Below are 20,377 nucleotides of genomic sequence, written 5' to 3' on the forward strand. Positions count from 1 at the left end.
TTATACCCATTAAACATAAACCCTCTGACTGATTCTCCGAAGTCATTCATAAGAACATGTAATTTACCATTTGGAAAAGCACCAGAAGTAAGCACCTTTTATAGTATTGCTTAGGTTATAACTGATTTGTGAAGCATCTATAGTCTGGTTCATAAATACTATATGTTGTGTTTATGAAGTCGTTGAGCACTATAATACCTATGTATGAATTGGTGTGTTTATGCGGTTGTGTTGTATCCCTGTGTCTAGATACAAGGCACAAAGTAGCTATATTTCTTACATTATCATCGAGTTTATGGTTCTATAGATTATATTTTGTATTCAATGGTAAAAAGTTTGCGGAGGTCTAAAAATGCCTGTAAGTAACAATTATTTTCCTGATCTGAGTGATTGGAAATCTGACCAATGAAGTTCTGTTGCTATTGTTTCCTCTTTTGAAGAGTTGCCAATAGTCATTTAGAATGGGAGGAGACTAACCGCCCTCATTGGAACCACGCCTCTGTTCAAGGAACGTACTAGCCACAGGGATTGTTGTTAGCGGGTTTGCTAGCAGGGACAGTTCTTCTTTGACATTTCAATTGGAATATGCACCCTCAATCTCGATACTGTTTAACTGGCGAATCTTTGTCATTTGACTGAGAAAATCCAAATTTGGTTCGACAAGTTGTTATTGGTCTCAGTCAGTTGAGGTGAGTTTTATCTCGCAAGCTAACGTTAGCTAGCTAACTAAGCCCATTTGAAGCAAAACTAAATGGCGCTAGCTAGGTGCTGTTACAGCAAGTTGCTACATAACCTTGTCAGACCGATGCATTAATACATCTCAGAAAATGTTATCTTTCTGCTGGCAGACTGAGTCTTTAAACATTAACGATGCTTGCTTTAGCATGTCGAAAATGTCGCTAATGTGTTTTTGACGATTAGCTTGCTACAGTAGTTCCATGAGCTAGTGAACAGCATCGTACAGCAGTAGTTGGCTAGCTAAACATTTTTGATAGGATTCGGACAAATTAACGACTGTAACTAGCTAATCGTCAAAACACACTATCCAGCGAAAAACAGTATTTGCTACAGTATTGAAATAATGGTAGCAAGGACAGTTGTTGTGCTAGCTAACGTTAGTCGAATCACTGGGTTTCATGATGATGACGTTCGAACATGGCTGGTTAGCGTAAGCCACAATGTGTTGCTAGCAGTAGCTTACTAAAAAGACCACCGGGAAGTCAACCATCCTTGTTAGCTAACGTTAACTGAAATCTATTTTTAATTGAAATTTTCGTTACTACGACAGCTAAGGCTAACGTGTTAGTTAAACAATGAAAAGGCTAATAGTTAACAGTGCTCTATACATATTTGACCTGACACGCTCGTACATTTAGCCACACAAGTTCGGGCGCGCACGACTCCGCTAGCAGTGGATGGCGTCAGGCCCTCTCTTGGCAGAGGGGGAGGGGAATGGGCAGGTCTTATTGCTGGTTTAGAAGCTAACCGCTAGCCAGTTAACATCTCACCGTTAGCTTGTGGATCGTCTTTGGGACGTGTCGCCACCGCTAAATAAGAAACTTGGATTAGACTTGTGGATGTGTTCCCTAGCCATATTCCATATGTTGGTTTACCATGTTGAGTGATGAGAGTAACGTTACTTCCTAGTTATCTTAGCAAGCACGCTAGCTAGATAAATGGTTGAATAACGTTGTCCAGTCGGTATCTTGCCAATGCGTCCCTCGTCCCTACACACTGTAGCTAGCTACATAGTTATCTATGTATTGTCCACTAAAGCAGTCAATGTGAATTCTAGCTCATATTCTGGCCAAACATCCTTCTTTGTGACGTACTGAATTCTCCAGCCTTGTTGGGGGGGTCTACCACTCTCCCTCCAAAGTGATCACAATAACGTTCATATCACATTTTTGGAAATATAGCCACTAGTTGTGGGTGAGACAGATACTGGAGAATGCCATAAATGTGTGCCACAGAGTCTGAAATGATCTAAATGAATGTATCCATCTTGAAATTTGCAGTTGTGTCAGGGTGACTATCGATTATCAATCAAATATTCCTAAATGTTAATTGTGTTGTACCTGTGCATCCTAGCTCTTTTGAGTATGAGTATACAATGAAGCGGCGTGCGGAGGATCAGGAACCAGTATTTGCGTCCCAGCAGCAGCGTCGCCCCCCAGTCCCGGGTACTGTGGAGGGCTTCCAGCACCGCGTCCTAGCCCCAGCCGTGTACGAGGCCGTCACCGACAACATGCAGCCTTCCCCCGGCATCCAATACTCCATCCCCCAGGGTTACCAGGTATGGGAACTGTTGCCATATCTCTTTAATCTAGATGAGAGCATTTTGCACAGAAAATAATAATTTTGCTAGATTCTACAATGCATTAATTTATAAGTACCAATTAACCAGCAACCTGTAGTTTCTGTATTTGCCTTTTTCAAGGCTTTGTTTACTATTTTACCACAGGCAGAATACTGATATTTGACTGAATCTTGTCCTCCAGGTTCCCACAATGCCCCAGAACTCCAGTGGCCATGGACATGCCTCTAGTCCCGCTGCACTTGTCGGGCCCCACCCCCACAGTCCAGCTGTCCAATCACAGGGGGCTGCGGTGGTCCAGAGCCATGCCCATCCTTTGGCCCCTATGGCCCCCTCACAGGGTGCCCAGTTCCAGCGACTCAAGGTGCATTTTTCATATGTATATATTTTATTGAATGTACAAGAGATAAAAATAAGCACATGTACTAAATACAGAATAAAGTGGAGGTATGATGGACTCAATTAGGACCTGTTGATTTCAAAGCATGGTAGATAATAGGGCTGGGAGTTGCCAGGTATACGATATCATCACCATACTTAGGTACCAATATGTATTACAATTCTATATGCATTCTGTCATTGTATTGCTATTCCACGTTACAAACATTGCTCACTGTATGAATTCTGCAGAGGGACGAGAGCCATGGGGAAATTAGTTTTCATCAGTCATGGAAATAAAAGTGCTGAAAACAAGCTATGAAGGAGAAGTACTGGATAATATGGGGTCCAGAGTGGAGCAGCGGTCTAAGGCACTTCATCTCTCCTTGCCCACTTCATCTCCTTATACCTTTGAAAACATTGTTTGACTGGCATAACTGTGTTTGTAGGTTGAAGATGCTCTTTCCTACCTGGACCAAGTGAAACTGCAGTTTGGGAATCAGCCTCAAGTCTACAACGACTTCCTTGACATCATGAAAGAGTTCAAGTCACAGAGGTCAGTTACAATTTAGTTTGTTTTTCTAAGCAAACACTGTAAACATCCATGTAAGCCGTGAACTCTTGCTGCAGGAAGATATTCCATGTGTTTGAGGGGATCAGTTTGAGCAAGGCGAGCCGGGGAATCACTAATCTTGATCACCTAATTAGTAGTTATTTGAGAAGCAAGGTGATTTGTAGATCAGTGATTCTGCACAGTATAACTACCATGTAGTCATTCTTAAACACGCACATTTACTTTCACAGCATCGACACTCCGGGCGTGATCAGCCGTGTCTCCCAGCTCTTCAAGGGCCACCCAGACCTCATCATGGGATTCAACACCTTCCTGCCGCCCGGCTACAAGATCGAGGTCCAGACCAACGAGCAGGTCAACGTGACCACGCCAGGTCAGATCCACTACATCACCCCGCACGGAATTTCGGTCCAGAACCTCCCCGTTACGGGGCCACCCAGCCAGCCGGTGCCCCATCATCACCAGGCCCTGCAGCCGCCCAGTGGACCCCCCACCAGCACCGCCACAGCCAGCACCACTCTACCCACCCAGCCTACACCGGCCAAGACCAGCAAGGTTCCAGCTCACTAAGACCCCTTTCCTTTGTTGTGTCATTCTGTGCAAGAACCTCTTCTCAAGTTCTTTGTTTTTGCATGTTTAGTTTCCTATTGGAGATTTGAACCACAAGTCATTGGCTTATTTCTTCATTTGTTATGTAAACATGTATTAATTTACTTATTACTGTATAGTTGCGTATGTAAATATATTATTGAACTGTTTTATCCTTGTTATGTGCTGATGTACACTACCATTCAAAAGTTGAGGGTCACTTAGATATTTCCTTGGTTTTGAAAGAAAAGCACTTTCTTTTGTCCATTAAAATAACATACAATTGATCAGAAACAGTGTAGACATTGTTAATGTCCTATATGACTATTGTAGTTGGAAATGGCACATTTTTTATGGAATATCTACATAGAGATATCTATACAGAGATCCATTATCAGCGACCATCACTCCTGTGTTCCAATGGCACGTTGTGTTAGCTAATCCAATTTATAATTTTAAAAAGTTAATTGATCATTAGAAAACCCTTTTGCAATTATGTTAGCACAGCTGAAAACTGTTCTGATTAAAGAAGCAATTAAACTGGCCTGGTGCATCAGCATTTGTGGGCTCAAAATGGCCAGAAACAAAGTACTTTATTCTGAATCTCGTCAGTCTATTGTTGTTCTGAGAAATGAAGGCTATTCCACGCGAGAAATTGTCAAGAAACTGAAGATCTCGTACAACGCTGTACTACTCCCTTCACAGAACAGCGCAAACTGGCTCTAACCAGAATATAAATAGGAGTGGGAGGCCCCGGTGCACAACTGAGCAAGAGGACAAGTACATTAGGGTGTCTTGTTTGAGAAACAGATGCCTCACAAGTCTTCAACTGGCAGCGTCATTAAATAGTACCTGCAAAACACCACTCTACGTCAACAGAAGAGGCTACTCTGGGATGCTGGCCTTCTAGGCAGAGTTCCAGTGTCTGTGTTCTTTTGCCCAGCTTAATCTTTTATTTTTATTGGCCAGTCTGAGATATGGCTTTTTCTTTGCAACTCTGCCTAGAATGCCAGCATCCCGGAGTCGCCTCTTCGCTGTTGACGTTGACTAGAGTTTTGCGGGTACTATTTAATGAAGCTGCCAGTTGAGGACTTGAGGCGTCTGTTTCTCAAACTAGACACTCTAATGTCCTCTTGCTCAGTTGTGCCCCGGGCCTCCCACTCCTTCTATTCTGGTTAGAGCCATTTTGCGCTGTTAAGTGAAAGGAGTAGTACATAGCGTTGTACGAGATCTTCAGTTTCTTGGCAATTTCTCACATGGAATAGCCTTCATTTCTCAGAACAAGAATAGACTGACGAGTTTCAGAAGAAAGGTCTTTGTTTCTGGCCATTTTGAGCCTGTAACCAAGCCCACAAATGCTGATGCTCCAGATACTCAACTAGTCTAAAGAAGGCCAGTTATATTGCTTCTTTAATCTGCACAACAGTTTTCAGCTGTGCTAACATAATTGCAAAAGGGTTTTCTAATGATCAATTAGCCTTTTAAAATGATTAACTTGGATTAGATAACACAACGTGCCATTGGAACACAGGAGTGATGGTTGCTGATAATGGACCTATGTAGATATTCCGTTAAAAATCAGCTGTTTCCAGCTACAATAGTCATTTACAACATTAACAATGTCTACTCTGTATTTCGGCTTAATTTGATGTTATTTTAATGGACAATTTTTTTAGCTTTTCTGTAAAAACAAAGACATTTCTAAGTGACCCCAAACTTTTGAACGGTAGTGTATATTTGGTATTTGGAGGCAACTCGTCCTTCTCATTTTCCCCCCACAGCCGATGCAGTCTCCTGCCCTGACCCCGACTAGCCAACCCAACCCGTCAATCCCATCCTACGCCTCCCCACGGTCCCCCTCTGTCCAGTCCCACGCCCCGGTGAGCAGCACCCCTTCCAGCGGGCCTCCCCTGCAGAACAACCAGCCCGTGGAGTTCAACCACGCCATCAACTACGTCAACAAGATCAAGAACCGCTTCCAGGGGCAGCCCGACATCTACAAAGCCTTCTTGGAGATCCTGCACACTTACCAGGTATAAACACAGTGCGGGAGCTGCCCCACACAAAGCATTGCATTTGATAAATCTGGCTTCTTTCTGAAGGGTGATTTATTTGCAGTATAAACAACAAGCTATACAAAAGACAGTGTACACACAGAGATCTGTTCGTAACCTGGGTCACCAGTCAATATGAACTTGAGGTTCCATTCCAGTGCTACAATGAAACTGCCGACGGGGCAGTGGTGCCCTTTGTGTGGTCTCCCTGGTCACTTTCTGGGAACAGGGCTACAAGAACCAGATATGTACTGGATAATAATTGCAGAAAGAAACTTTAGAGGAAGGAAATTCAGATAATTCTGATTGTGCGCCGCCCTGGCCCAGTGTCGTCCTGGTTGGGGTTTGCCGGTGTAGGCCATCACTGTAAATAAGAATGTGTTCTTGACTGACTTGCCTTGTTAAATAAATACATATATGTAATGTTATTTACATTGACCCTATTATGTCATCCATGGTTAATTCTTGGTATAGTCTATAACCAGTGGTCTGAAGTTCTTGGTGTAGTCTGTAACCAGTTGTCTGATTGTTGCTTTTGCAGAAGGAGCAGCGAAACGCGAAGGAGGCGGGGGGCAACTACACCCCAGCATTGACAGAGCAGGAGGTGTACGCTCAGGTGGCACGGCTCTTCAAGAACCAGGAGGACCTGCTCTCGGAGTTCGGCCAGTTCTTACCGGACGCCAACAGTTCAGTGGTGAGTGATTCACATCCACGCCAAAATAGTCCTCTATTGCAAGGGATAATGCTTCCTTCACCTGAGATGTTATTTCAGAATGATAGAAGTTGAGTTTAAACTATGTGAGGACATTGAAATACAAACTTGGCCACTGTCATATCATATTGTTATTATGACTAATACCACCTGTTTTATTTACTACATCATATGACAGACCAAGATGATCAAGATGCACTGATAATGCCTTTCAGTTTGATGTAATAGTTGTATGTTTTGTGCAGATCTACACAGATGTTGCCTATCTTAAACTCTCATGTTTATCTCTGATCCAGAGTTGTCCCCCTTTTCTCCAGCTGCTGAGCAAGACCACGGCCGACCGGGCAGAGTCGGTGCGCAACGACCACGGCACCACGGTCAAGAGGCCCCTGATGAACAACAAGCAGCGGCTTAACCAGAACGGCTGTCCAATCCGGAGGCATTCTGGAGCGGGCGCCACGCCTCCCGTCAAGGTAAACTTGCGCCCTCTCGTTGACAGTGTCAAGTCTTTGTATGTAAACGTTTTGTCGCCAAACCGGTGGCAGTTGTGATAGGCTATTTTCTCTTGAACCATATGGTCTATCCACTAGAAACTCATGGAAAATATGGACACAGATATAACAAATTAATACTATATATTACTGCTTTATAAAAAAAAAAGTTATTCAAGTATAAATTACCATAGATTACCAGTTAATTACCAAAATTACTGAAGATTCTGGTAAAATTACCGGTAGCTTTGCAACCATAGTTGTCAGACACGTGGCTATTAAGAAACTAGTTAGCAGTAGTAACAGTTGTAATACTGTTCAGACAGCTTAGAATGGTATACTTTTGACTAGAGCGTCCCATAGATCTGTCAACTCTTTAAATGTGGGATTTTTACCTTATTTTTTAGCTTCTCTTATTTACTAACTGGATAACTGTAATATACTGCTGAAACTTCTGTCCCTGTATCAGTTAATTGGTCTACCATGTCAGTGGTAATGTAGTCCTTATTTACACTCAATTCATCTCTTTCCCACCCTTGCAGAAGAAACCCAAGATGCTGGGGAAAGACCATGCCATGGCTGAGGCCAGCAAACATAGCATCGGCACAGAATCTCTCTTCTTTGAAAAGGTCCGTCTACATTTTTGTTTTAAACCTACTATGAATGTTATACAATAACATAAAATGTCATCTATTCGAATGACACCTATAGAAATGATTTATTCTGTTCCAACTGAACATGATTTGAGTTAATGAATTGCCTGGTTGTGATTAAATGCTGTCCCCCTAACCCAATTGTAAAGTCATTCAGTGTGTGTTGTAGTGTGTATTTACAGAGCTGCTTTCTTATCTCAGGTGAGGAAAGCCCTCCGGAGCTCTGAGGCCTATGACAACTTCCTGCGGTGTCTGCTCATCTTTAACCAGGAAGTGATTTCTCGTGCAGAGCTTGTGCAGCTAGTGCTACCGTTCCTGGGGTAAGCTTTAAGCAACTATCACCTGCGCCAAACAACCATTTAAAAACTTTGCACAATTTATCAGCCAGACTACAGGACGCGCTGCATAGCTGTTGCAACTACCTTCTCTGCTGTGAGGAGTGTAGACAATTCAGTCATGCTACAGCAGACGAGTAGAGTTAACAGGGCCACCAGCCTCTCAAGATCAGGCTGAGTCGGTAGTATACAACTCTGACACTCTGAGCATGTCAAAAAGGTGTTGCTAATATGTCTGTTGTTAGGCAAAATGAATGTCCATGTTCATGATCTAAAAAGCTTTAGGCATTCTTCTCTATTCCTATTATTGGCCTCCTATACATTGTCAGCATGGGGAAGTCAGGTAGCCTCGTGGTTAGAGGCAGGTAGCCTCGTGGTTAGAGGCAGGTAGCCTCGTGGTTAGAGGCAGGTAGCCTCGTGGTTAGAGGCAGGTAGCCTCGTGGTTAGAGGCAGGTAGCCTCGTGGTTAGAGCGTTGGGCCAGTAACCGAAAGGTTGCTGGATCGAATCCCCGAGCTGACAAGGTAAAAATATGTCGTTCTGCCCCTGAACAAGGCAGTTAACCCACTGTTACCAGGTAGGCTGTCATTATAAATAAGAATTTGTTTTTACCTCACTTGCCTAGTTAAATGAAGGTTAAAATAAAATAGTTACATTAAAATAGATGGCCTTGTTCGTTAACAGCATGTGAAAATACAAGCTTTGTTATTCATCCTGATATTTTGCCGCCCATCTAACACCCATTCTGGAATGTGATCTGCAGAAAATTCCCAGAGCTGTTCTCCTGGTTCAAAAACTTCCTGGGCTACAGAGAGTCCAGCCACATCGAGAGCTTTCCCAAGGAGAGGACCACAGAGGGCATGGCCATGGAGATTGACTACGCTTCCTGTAAGAGGTTGGGCTCCAGCTACAGGGCGCTACCCAAGAGCTACACACAGCCCAAGTGTACAGGGAGGACCCCACTGTGTAAAGAGGTGAGCTTAGCCGTTATTCACAGTCAAATGTTACCCTTCAAAGTCAACCAAATGCAATCATAGGATCAATAAAAACCTGAGGAATTAGTCAAATACATGTTTGTGTATAGGAAAATTAAAGAGCAATGAAAATAGAATTTTAGTCACTTTTTTTGCATGCATCATCCAGCCAGTGAAGTCGATTACAGGGGTTTAATTGGTTAGTACGGAGATGTTGTTCAAGTACTCATCTTGGCAAGTGAATCAGTTAGAGCAGAGTTTTAACAGTATGGTCCATTTCAGGTCCTAAATGACACGTGGGTATCGTTCCCTTCGTGGTCAGAGGATTCCACCTTTGTCAGCTCCAAGAAGACCCAGTATGAGGAGCATATTTACAGATGTGAGGACGAGCGTTTCGAGGTGAGACTTTCCCCCCTCTCATGGTAGTTATATTCTAATAGTACAAACCAAAGTATGGTGATGTCCTGTCTGAAGTGATGTACTGACATTTTCCATACTCTTCTTCACCCTGCAGCTGGACGTGGTGCTGGAGACCAACCTGGCCACCATAAGAGCTCTGGAGGCGGTACAGAGGAGGCTGTCGCGCTTGACGGCCGAGGAGCAGGTCAAGTTCCGGCTGGACAACACCATGGGCGGCTGCTCCGAGGTCATCCACCGCAAGGCCATCCAGAGGATATACGGCGACAAGGCCGCCGACATCATCGACGGGCTCAAGAGGAACCCGGCTGTGTCCGTCCCTATAGTACTCAAGAGGTGTGATATGAAGAGGTTGTGTGATGAACAATAAATGTACATTTGAGAACTGTAAAGTGGCCTAAGCAACAGCTTCCAGAGAACATGTTGCTGTCCCATGTTAACCACGGTATGTGTTCTGATTGGCCTCGTTCCAGGTTAAAGATGAAAGAAGAAGAATGGAGGGAAGCCCAGAGAGGATTCAACAAGATCTGGAGGGAGCAGAATGAGAAGTATTACCTCAAGTCCCTCGACCACCAAGGTATCAACTTCAAGCAGAATGACACCAAGGTGTTCCGCTCAAAGACCTTGCTCAATGAGATTGAGACCATATACGATGAGGTAAGAGGCAGTGATATACCACTTACTTGATGTGATCTATGTGTCAACGTCTCCAAGTATTGATGAAAGCTGTTTTTTCTTTTTTTTAAAGCTACTCTAACCTGTTTTGTTTTTTTGCCTCCATTTAGCGACAGGAACAGGCTTCCGAGGACACGACCACCGTGCCTGGCGGGCCCCACATGACCCTGACCTACCAGGACAGCCAGATCCTGGAGGACGCCGCAGCGCTCATCATCCACCACGTCAAGAGGCAGGCCGGCATCCAGAAGGAGGACAAGTACAAGATCAAACAGGTCATTCACCACTTTATCCCAGACATGCTGTTCGCCCGGCGCGGGGAGCTGTCGGATGTGGAGGAAGAGGAAGACGAGGAGGAGGAGGAGGAAGAAGACGAAACCGGGCCAGATGAAGACGGGTCAAAGAAGCATAACGGGTTGGCCGGCAGTGGCGGCTCCGCTAAGTCTAAGCTGCTTTTCGGCAACACGGGGGCGCAGAAACTGCGTGGCCTAGACGAAGTCTACAACCTCTACTACGTCAACAACAACTGGTACATCTTCCAGCGCCTGCACCAGATCCTCTGTTTGCGGTTGTTGCGCATCTATGGGCAGGCAGAGAGGCAGATCGAGGAGGACTGCAGGGAACGGGAGTGGGAGAGGGAGGTGCTGGGCGTCAAACGGGATAAGAGTGAGAATCCTGCCGTCCAGCTGAGACTAAAGGAGCCCAGTAAGTCCAGACAACCTTTCAAACCAAACTGCAGTACGCTGTGTACCCACTGACCATTAAGGTTTAGATCAAATCACCCATTTGTTTTGCTCCCTGTGTAACATTTTTCCATGGAGAAAATGTACTTTACCTTCATCATGCAATGTTATATCTACAAAGCTCTACCTCTGAAGAAGTCTAGTCTGTCACATTGTTTTTTACTTTCGTATCTTTAAAAAAAATTGCCATGTACATGCTAACATCTCCAGGAGAATGTTTTTTTTTTTGACAACGTCAATGGTTCCAACACAGACCTTTGGTGTTCCAATTGCACATAGATACCCTTCCTATCATTTACACCACAACCCGGGGGAGATTTTCCCTCAATGTTTTCCTAATCACTTCAATAGGCTGTATTTTTAAACCTTCTGATTTCGACACGTTTTGCCAATGTATGGCTCATTCATGCATATGATACCATCTGTAACCTTCTCCTAGCGGAGAAAGCCACACAATCCTTACATTCAATGCTTCAAATATTTCATGCATGTGAGCTGCGCTCGTTTGTTTCATAGTGGACGGGCACTTGTGAAGCAACACAGGTTAACTGTAAATGCTTAGTTATTTTGATAACTGAGAATAAATCAAATACATCGGTCAAATCAATGCATCAGATCAGACGTTAGTCAGACTTTCTCCTACTAATAACAGATGAGGGTGAGACATTAATCCTTATAGCCCATAGTGTCATACTATGAGGTGGATGTTGTTGTACACTCACTATCTCATTTCAGTAGGCTATGTTTTGCCATAATGATCTGATCACACTGTGCTACAAGGGATGTAGATTAAGTAGCCTACAGCAACCTTACCTGGGCCACATTCAGTAGCCAAACGTTGTCGAAAGAAATGCCACCAATAGTCCGTTGCATCCTTATTCTAATCTAGGCTACATGTCAGAAAGGCATGTTTGTTCCACATAGAGTATATCTATCTGAACTTTTCAAAATGTTGCATCTTGCTGAACGCACCTCTGATGTTGATTGGCAGGTGGAATGATGTCTAATCGGGTTGCAAGGTAAAAGTGGGAGGTGGGATCAGTTAACTGATACACACGTGTAACTTACACAATTTTCCAGGACCCGTTTTGGCTGGTGAATGCTACTTTCAAAAACGACTTGCTGAAATTATACAAAACATTAGTACTATCACTTTAAATCCTGGCCTTTTCCTTTCCCAGTGGACATTGAAGTGGAGGACTACTACTCTGCCTTCCTGGAGATGGTGCGGAACCTCCTGGACGGTAACATGGAGCCCACCCAGTACGAGGACTCCCTCAGGGAGATGTTCACCATCCACGCCTACACTGCCTTCACCATGGACAAGCTCATCCAGAGCATTGTCAGACAGGTCAGTACAGTCTTTTCCCTCCGGTAGGTCCCAGACAGCAAGAAAAAGCAAACCTTGAGGAACATCTAGGCACCAAAATTGTCAAATGAGCTAAATGGGGGCCCACCCTGCCTAAACAATGATAACTTTGATGGCTGACTTAATGACTGTGCTCACACCTGGCATTGTGGTTCCTATCACCAGCTCCAGCACATTGTGAGTGATGAGCTCTGCGTGCGCGTGACAGACCTCTACCTGAGCCAGAGCACCAACAAGGCCACCGGCGGCGCCCTGTCCACCCAGGCCTCCAGAGCGACCGCCGAGGGGGGCATACCAGCGCAAGGCGGAGCAGCTCATGTCCGACGAAAACTGCTTCAAGGTATAGTGTGGGAGTATGGGTGGGTGGTTGGCTGTCCCACCTGGGATGTTATGGTGTCTCAGCAAAATACTTTGAGTTGCATTTGAACTTTCATGTGTTCTCTGTCTGGTTTTCTCTCTTGCTTTCATTTTGTTCTTCTGTCCCCTTTCTCTCATGATGGTACGTTCTCTCTGACCTTTGCTGTCTGTCTTGTTGGTTGTCTTCTTGTTTGACTGGTTTGTTTGTGGTCCAGCTGATGTTTGTGAAGAGCCAAGGCAGCGTGACCCTGACCCTGGAGCTGCTTGACACGGAGGAGGAGAACTCAGACGAACCCGCTGAGACAGAGGTGTGTGTGTATGGCAGGCAGGTGGTGACATCAGTCTAATGCATCGCCACATGACATTTAGAACCGAGTCAGATTCTTGTGTAGTGACGGTAGTTCCCTTCTGGTTCTTTAAACAGCGGTGGTGCGACTACGTGGGACGCTACCTGAACTCGGACTCAGCGTCTCCAGAGCTGCGCGAGCACCTGGCCCAAAAGCCTGTGTTCCTCCCCAGGTGAGGCCTCTGGCTGTGTCTCCCCCGTCTGCACAGCTAACAGCATCTACCCCTAAAGGCTCTCTCTAAGACAGGCAATGGCACTGTTTCACAAGCCAAAACCAGCTGACAAAAAACCCCAAAAAAGGCTCATTTTGAGAATGAGTACAAGCCCATCTCCCTCTCCACGTGCAGGTCAGTTCCAGGTCAGTGTTTTTTGCACAAACCAAACTTTCAGGGCTTTCTCCCCGTAGCCTCAAACTAAATGGGGCCCCGAGACTTATCCACGAAGCACTTGTTTTGAAAAACTCTGCCAATAGTGATGAACACACACCAGTTGAACTACAAGTGCACTAGGTCATTTTTGTGTTTGCTTTCCTCAGAAAAGTAGGCCTAAGTGCTAAAAAAATCAGATGTTTAGTAGAAATGCTGACGGTGCCTGTCCTGTTTTTGTTAGAGAGAATGTAATTGGCTGTCTACTCGAAAAGCAACTTGTTTCTCCATTTCTTCCCCCCTACCTTTATCTCCGAAAGATTGCACTTTACCCTGCCATCTTTTTAAATAGACTCATTATTTATCCATTTATTCACTCTCTTTTTTTTCCTTTTTTACAGGGCCCTTTTATTTATGAATATTGCAATTTTTATATATTAGTAGGATAGTATTTATTTCAACTTTCCCACTCAACAAACTAGTCATCAAATCATTGGGTAAAAAAAAAAGAATATGTATTTCGTTAGATTTTTTTTATTGTGAGAATAAGGCTACAATAGCGGTTTGATATAAACTGAAAGGAGGAAAAAAAGCAATGAAAAGGAGTTTACTTTTCACATTGCTTATGTATGTAAGGGAAGGAAGTATTTTTATACCATCGCGCATATTAGTGTTCTATTGTACAATAACTTTCTCTGTTGGAGGATAACCATTTGGTTGAGCAGAAATTCTATATGTACAGTGTCCTTAATTGCATTGTCACGACGGCCATTTTTTTTGTTGTGGCATTGGTGACAGGCAAAAGGCCCCTTTTTGTCGGTCTAGAGAAAAGGATTCAGATAAAATCATTTTTCTTTTTTATCAGCTGCCCTGTGTTTCCTGTAATTGTATTCATAGGAAAAACATTCTGTATGTGACTTCTTCTAATCACTGTTTAGATACATGTAAATGTTGTACGGATTGAGATTTGGGGTGTTCAGCATACTCTATTATAATGTGTAAAACAATTTAAGGATACAGTGCACTCCCGTTGCAATCTTTTTGTTGTGGGTGAGGTTTTTATACGAGTTGACCAAGACTAGTGCTGATAACTCATGAAAACCTGGTCAAGCACGGCATCTGCAACACTTGTACAAAAGAGAAGGGGCTTGTGAATAAAATGGTCTGAATTGTATGCTCAAATGTTGGTGTATTTCTTTCCAGACGTCTCTCTGAGCATTGCATGGAAGGGTGGTTGGGTCCTCTATTAGCCCTGAGATGAGTGTTGCACATCAAGCCTGTCTGTCTTTGGTTTTCAGTGCTTGTTGCCATTTTTCAAAATGGCTGTCCATAATGTATCATATACATTTCAATGGGCTGGAAGGACCCATGCAAAACAGGGGAAAAAAATTGGCGTCAGTCCCCCCCCCTTTTGTTTTATTTTACCCATTGCATATATTTGCTACTTGTCTTGACTGGATATGATTTATCGGTGATCTCACCCACATTTTGTCTGTTTCTCATATCAAGAATATGAGAGGTTGGTACAAAAGTCAATAGGCATGATTCTCTTATTTTCCACCCCAAAAAGTACCTTTTAAACAGCAGTGACAACCAGCAGGTTGTCTTCTCAGTTAAATGTTATCCTCATTGCATGGTCATAACTGCTCTGTACATTGTCAGTGGAAGTACTGTATGTGCACATCAAAGTATCTTTCAACCCATATCCTGGCTTGTTAACCCTTTTGGCGGCAATGTGTAAAAAAACAAATGAAATGTCCTTTCTCCCATTTCTATTGGAAATTGGCTACTCTAACTAATGTCCTAAGTGGCATTGACAAAATATGCTTCACGGTTTCAGTCCTCGCTCACCTCTACCCTGTGTGGTAAGTACACATTTAAACCTTTCATTAAAGCGGGGTGAATAATAATTGCATTTTTAATGCTTGCAAAATAAATTTTTTAATCTGGATTCAATTTGATTGACCAAAATATTTTTTGCCAAGGATATTAAAGACTAACAAGAGAATCAACATATGAATGTCAAACGGAAGTGCACTGTACAGGAATACTGCTGCTACTGCAATAGAGCCTACCCTTCCCCTAATCATTTGTGTCCCAGTTAAACTTATTATTGGGTGAGTTGCTATGCATGGGTATATCAAGACAAATCTTTACAGGGACGGCCCGCTCAAATTTCACACATTTTCTGATCTATTAGACTTTGAGTCGGAAATGGAAAACATTGGCCTGAATGACTGAGTATTTTGACCTCTAAATAGCATTAGCGTTGGTCTGTTATTTTGGAACCATGTGTCCTGTCATTTAGCCATAAGTTACACATGTTGTGCTCAACCAATGTTACAAATGGTATGGATATAGTGCATTGCAGTCTAAGTACTTGCATGATTTGACCGAAATTTGCGTAAACTGTCCTTGTAAACTGAATTGCTATGTGGGTAGAGGGCACAGGTAAGCAAGGCATTGTTACTGGCTCTGGTCTAATGCCAATCTTTCTCCTCTTCCAATCAGGAACCTCCGGCGGATACGGAAGTGCCAGAGAGGGTGGGAGCAGCTGCAGCAGGCGAAGGCGGCTACGGGGACGTTGGAGAAGTCCCACAGCGCTGAGGACCTGAAGATGGAGTGCATGTTCAAACTCAACTCCTACAAGATGGTGTACGTTTTCAAGTCGGAGGACTACATGTACAGACGCACTGCGTTGACCCGGGCTCACCAGGTAGGCAACACCACCAACCAATGTTCCCTAAAAACAATGTGGGGCACTGAGCAAATTTCAGGTCTGCTGAGCACAAACTTGAACATTTATGAAAATTCTGTGCAACTTCCAGCGCATGTTTACTGTGAACACTGAGGCTGTACTCCCTTTAAGTTTTAACAGTGGCCAAGTAGGCTACTGTGGCTATTTGATCAATGGCTAAAATGGATCCCATAACATTTTAACATGGAAATAGCTGTTCTATCATTCAGCCTACAGTAGCAGCCAATGTGTGGTGTTCAATGTAGGCCTACATTCCATGAGACTTAAAAAAAAAAACATGTGGGCTTGACATTAACCTGTTAATACACTTGACTGAAAATGTTGTTTGATGCAAGAAACCACTTGCATTATTATTCCCATACCATTACTACAGAGAATCAGACTAATGCTACCCTCTGCCTATTGGCTACTTAGCTTATTCAAGCCTGTCTCAAAATACAACACTGCCCCTTTAAGACAGTCTCGTTACCTGACTTGCTTTTAAAAGATGTCTAGAAATGCACACATTTTGTGCTCTTGTAAGAAGTAATCACTCCCCTCTGACTACAAATGATCTCTAACTGGGCTAATAACTCACTAACTAGCAAAGGATATGAACAAAATGTGCACACGTGGCTACATGCAGCTCTCGCTGCTTCATGCAGGGAATACTCTAGAACAGTGGTCACCAACCTTTTCTGAGTCCCGGTCACTTTCTGAGTCGAGATGCAATCCGAGATCTACTGCTCAGAATGTTTTTAAACATGACTTAAAAACCGTAAGTCTCTGCAACATTAACCAACATGAGCCAATTGAAAGACAATATGCAAAACAACTAACAATACACTGAATTCATCAATGTTCACTATTTTAAATTGTAAAGTCATGTCTTTCTATAACAACTTTTTGCATTTTGGGCGGTAAACTCGATAAAGTATTCAATAATCAAGGCATTAGAATGTACCATAGGCCACCTAAATAGAGCTCCTTCCGCAAAAAAAATTAGCCCATGGGGACCTGGCTACTATTTCTATTTGGCTGGCTACTTAATGTACTTGTGGAAAACACTGAAGATATTGGAATATGTCATATTTTGAAATAATTTAGAGAAACATAATGGCCGCTTACTGATGTTTCAACCAACATGGTGTTGGTCAGAGTGCTGATATGATCTTCACTACAGCTAACCCCGATGTCCCTCCCTTCCCCAGTCCCACCAGAGAGTCCACACTCGCCTGCACCGCCGCTTCCAAGGCTTGGTGGACACCTGGGCCAAGGAACACGTGACCAGCGACATGGCCACCGACACCCGCAAGTGGCTGATGGGAGAGCGTCGCGAGGGTCTGTTGCCGTGCACCACCACCCGGGATCCCCAGGTCCTCTATTACCTGAACATCAACAGATACCATGTGACGTATCATGGCAGCTCGTCAGGGGCACCTTAGCTCAACCAGGTGACGAGATGACGGAAGGGTATTACTTATCGTCGTTTTAATAAATCAGCTTGGCAGCAAATTGCTGGATTCTGGAAACTGCCGGAGATTACTTTATATTTGTTTTTATAAGGACTTTTTAAATGGACCCTCCCTATCTTTGCAGCACAAAAAAAAGCCAAATTTCCTATGTGGCCACCAACCAGTTCTCCATCAGTCCCCTAAACCCCCACCCACCCCTACCGGCCTGTCTTATGCCACCTTTGAATACAGCAGAAAAGATATGCTGTGACCGAATACGCTATGAGTGCAAGAAAGGAAGCCGTTGTAGTTAAACAGCTATTGATCCTTGGCTGGACTGATCCTCAGACTGATGGATACTGTTGAGAGCCACGCAGAAAGAACACGCCATACAGAATGCTTGGCCTTTTCCCCCCGTTTTGAAGCAATATACACCCATTGAAGTGGTTGAGGAGCACCACACCATCCGGTGTGCAGGTCTCTAGGTTACGAGCTAAGGGGAACCACAGAAGTCTCTCACAACCACTGTGAGTAGGAAGATTAGCATACAGGCATGTACTATGAACATGTATTTTATCCAGGCCACAAGATGGGTTTTGGATTTTGTATAATTGTATAGCCTGTGAATGTTTCTTTTTGTCAGTGGTACAGGTATGTATGCTATGTGTCCACAAACATCTCTGGCAGCCGTGGTGTAGATATTGGGCAGATTTATGCGAAAATACCAGGTTTTCCCCCAGTCAGTCAAGTATAGTAACATCAGACTACCCACATACTGCTGATTTGTAAATAGCTTGTTGATAGTTGTCCTTTTTGTCAGAGATGTGCATTGATGTGTACCCTAACAGACTTAGTTTAGACCTCGGGTCAAAAGTTGCTGAAGAGAAATAGCCTATATTGAAAATGCTCAATTTTTAACAACTGTTTTTACCAAAGGAACTTTATTAGAGCCTTTTTCCTTTGTGTTCTGTTTCTTTCGTGTTATGTCATGTAAGCCTTCATTTAGCAAAGTATAACATTTTCATTGTCTTGAAATTGATAATTTTATACAAAATGTTTCAAGGCATTATTTGTCTATCTGGTTTTTCACTCAAGTCATTGGCACCAGTTCCCATTCGGAATTTCTGAACAATGAATGTAGCCTAGAAACTATTTCCGCTTTCCCTGTACATAATGTAAACGGTTTGTTACCCCCTAAACCAATTCCCCATTAATATATCCATCAGAATGTCTGGATCAGTCATCATTGGTAACGGGCAGGTTGTTGCGTGTTAAGATTCCCACTTGGATCACAGGTTCCTCCTCCAGGGCTACAGTAGAGGGATCAGTCATGCCACATGCAGCATCCCCATCTCTACTTTCTGGTAAATGTCACTTTAAAGATGACTCAGAGACGTAAGACTCCCGAGTCCGTTTCTGAAGCACAATCATGCTCCATTAAAATCAGTCCAGATGAGATGTAGTTCTGCCTACTTTACAAGGTATTGATAATGTCTCAATATAAAAGAACGCTGGTAAAGGCCCCCCAATTATAAACAGCACTGTTTTATAGTGTCATGTTGTACACTTTCAGAAGGTGCAGGTGTAGACACATGTACAATGATTTGTGAAATTGTATTCTGATCGCCAAATCTGGTCCATGTCCATAATAAGATCCACATTGACAACCATCTGAGTATATGTGAATGTATACCATTCAACCGCTACAGTTTAATCATCATCATCAACAACCAAGCACACTGCATTTGACATGCTCTTCCTTTGTCTTTTTTTTGTAAGAAATCCTGTCCCCAGAAAGGTTGAGCCTGTAGTGTTTTGGGTTGGTGGTAATAATACTTCCATTTTCCCAGTGTTTCATCATCGTCGTATATGAATTTGAGTTTAATTTTGTGTAACCACATGTCCCACCACTCGGTACCTCTTCACGCCTGACCAGAACCTTGTCATCTGGCTCTGTTTCTGTCCAGCAAAGCCTGTCAATTCTGGATGTTAATTCTGATCTCACATGAGAACCTGGGCATTCCCATTTACATGAACAAATGTAAACAGAAACACTTTTGGCTATGGACATCAACCAGATCCTCAGATCCACTTGACTGAAGTCTTGCTCCTACACTACCGATGGAACGATCTCATGGAATAGATCCAAGCCACTACACCAGGGAATACTTTGGGGAGAGTTGTAGTCGTGGGAGTGTGTGAAGTTGAACTGCCACCAATTGATCTGGAAGGAGGACATTTTAACAACCCAAATAGGACAAGTTTCCCCATCAACATTTGGCCCCACAAGGCTACTCTGTCAGTGCTGTAACCAGCTAAAGACAATCTCTGGATGTTTCTATCTTTAGACTGATTTTCATTTTTCTATTTACTGTGTTGAACATATGGAGTACAGGAGGACTACCGGGCAGCTGAATTGTATATACAAACTACAAAGACTACATTTGTAGCCCATTTTCTGTGTCCCTTTGTCACCTCTTCTTTGACTTCTATGATGTTGTGTAGTATGGTGTTTGGCATTAAACTCTTATTTGAATAGACTGAAGTCTTGTCCATAGTTTAATTTATTTTAAACCTCTAGGTGGCGTTCAAGTTGCTTGAACAAGAGAAACATGGTCTGCATCTGTTCTGATTGGGCAAATCTCTGATGCTCCTTTTTGGTTCCTTGTTGTTGCTGTGACTTTCTGCATGTTAAAGCAATAGGTCACCTAAACTTAGAATGAAGTGAATCGTTTTCCTTCCTGACGTTTGTCTTGATACAGGCAGATGTATTTCTTTAGACATTTCCTTGACACCAGACAAATAATACAATATATTGAAATGATATGTATATTGTCTCT

At 43.3% G+C, this 20,377-nt stretch overlaps 1 non-coding gene and 1 pseudogene across 2 annotated transcripts; both read left to right on the plus strand.

Moving 5' to 3' along the window:
• Positions 1–478: 478 nt before the first annotated feature.
• Positions 479–20,082, plus strand: LOC106587828 (paired amphipathic helix protein Sin3a-like; annotated as a pseudogene). The gene is made up of 21 exons (XR_006757576.1): positions 479–689; positions 2,092–2,296; positions 2,502–2,681; positions 3,145–3,251; positions 3,500–3,824; positions 5,639–5,890; positions 6,453–6,605; positions 6,941–7,096; positions 7,657–7,743; positions 7,969–8,087; positions 8,864–9,074; positions 9,357–9,473; positions 9,589–9,827; positions 9,965–10,148; positions 10,277–10,871; positions 12,091–12,260; positions 12,444–12,618; positions 12,851–12,943; positions 13,060–13,154; positions 15,858–16,062; positions 17,295–20,082. The product of XR_006757576.1 is annotated as a paired amphipathic helix protein Sin3a-like (transcript).
• On the plus strand, positions 8,169–8,306 carry LOC123725285 (small nucleolar RNA U109). The gene has a single exon (XR_006757786.1). It is a non-coding gene; the product is annotated as a small nucleolar RNA U109 (small nucleolar RNA).
• Positions 20,083–20,377: the final 295 nt, after the last annotated feature.

The sequence above is a fragment of the Salmo salar genome, chromosome ssa11, assembly GCF_905237065.1.
Source record: "Salmo salar chromosome ssa11, Ssal_v3.1, whole genome shotgun sequence".
In the NCBI taxonomy this organism is placed as follows: Eukaryota; Metazoa; Chordata; class Actinopteri; order Salmoniformes; family Salmonidae; genus Salmo; species Salmo salar.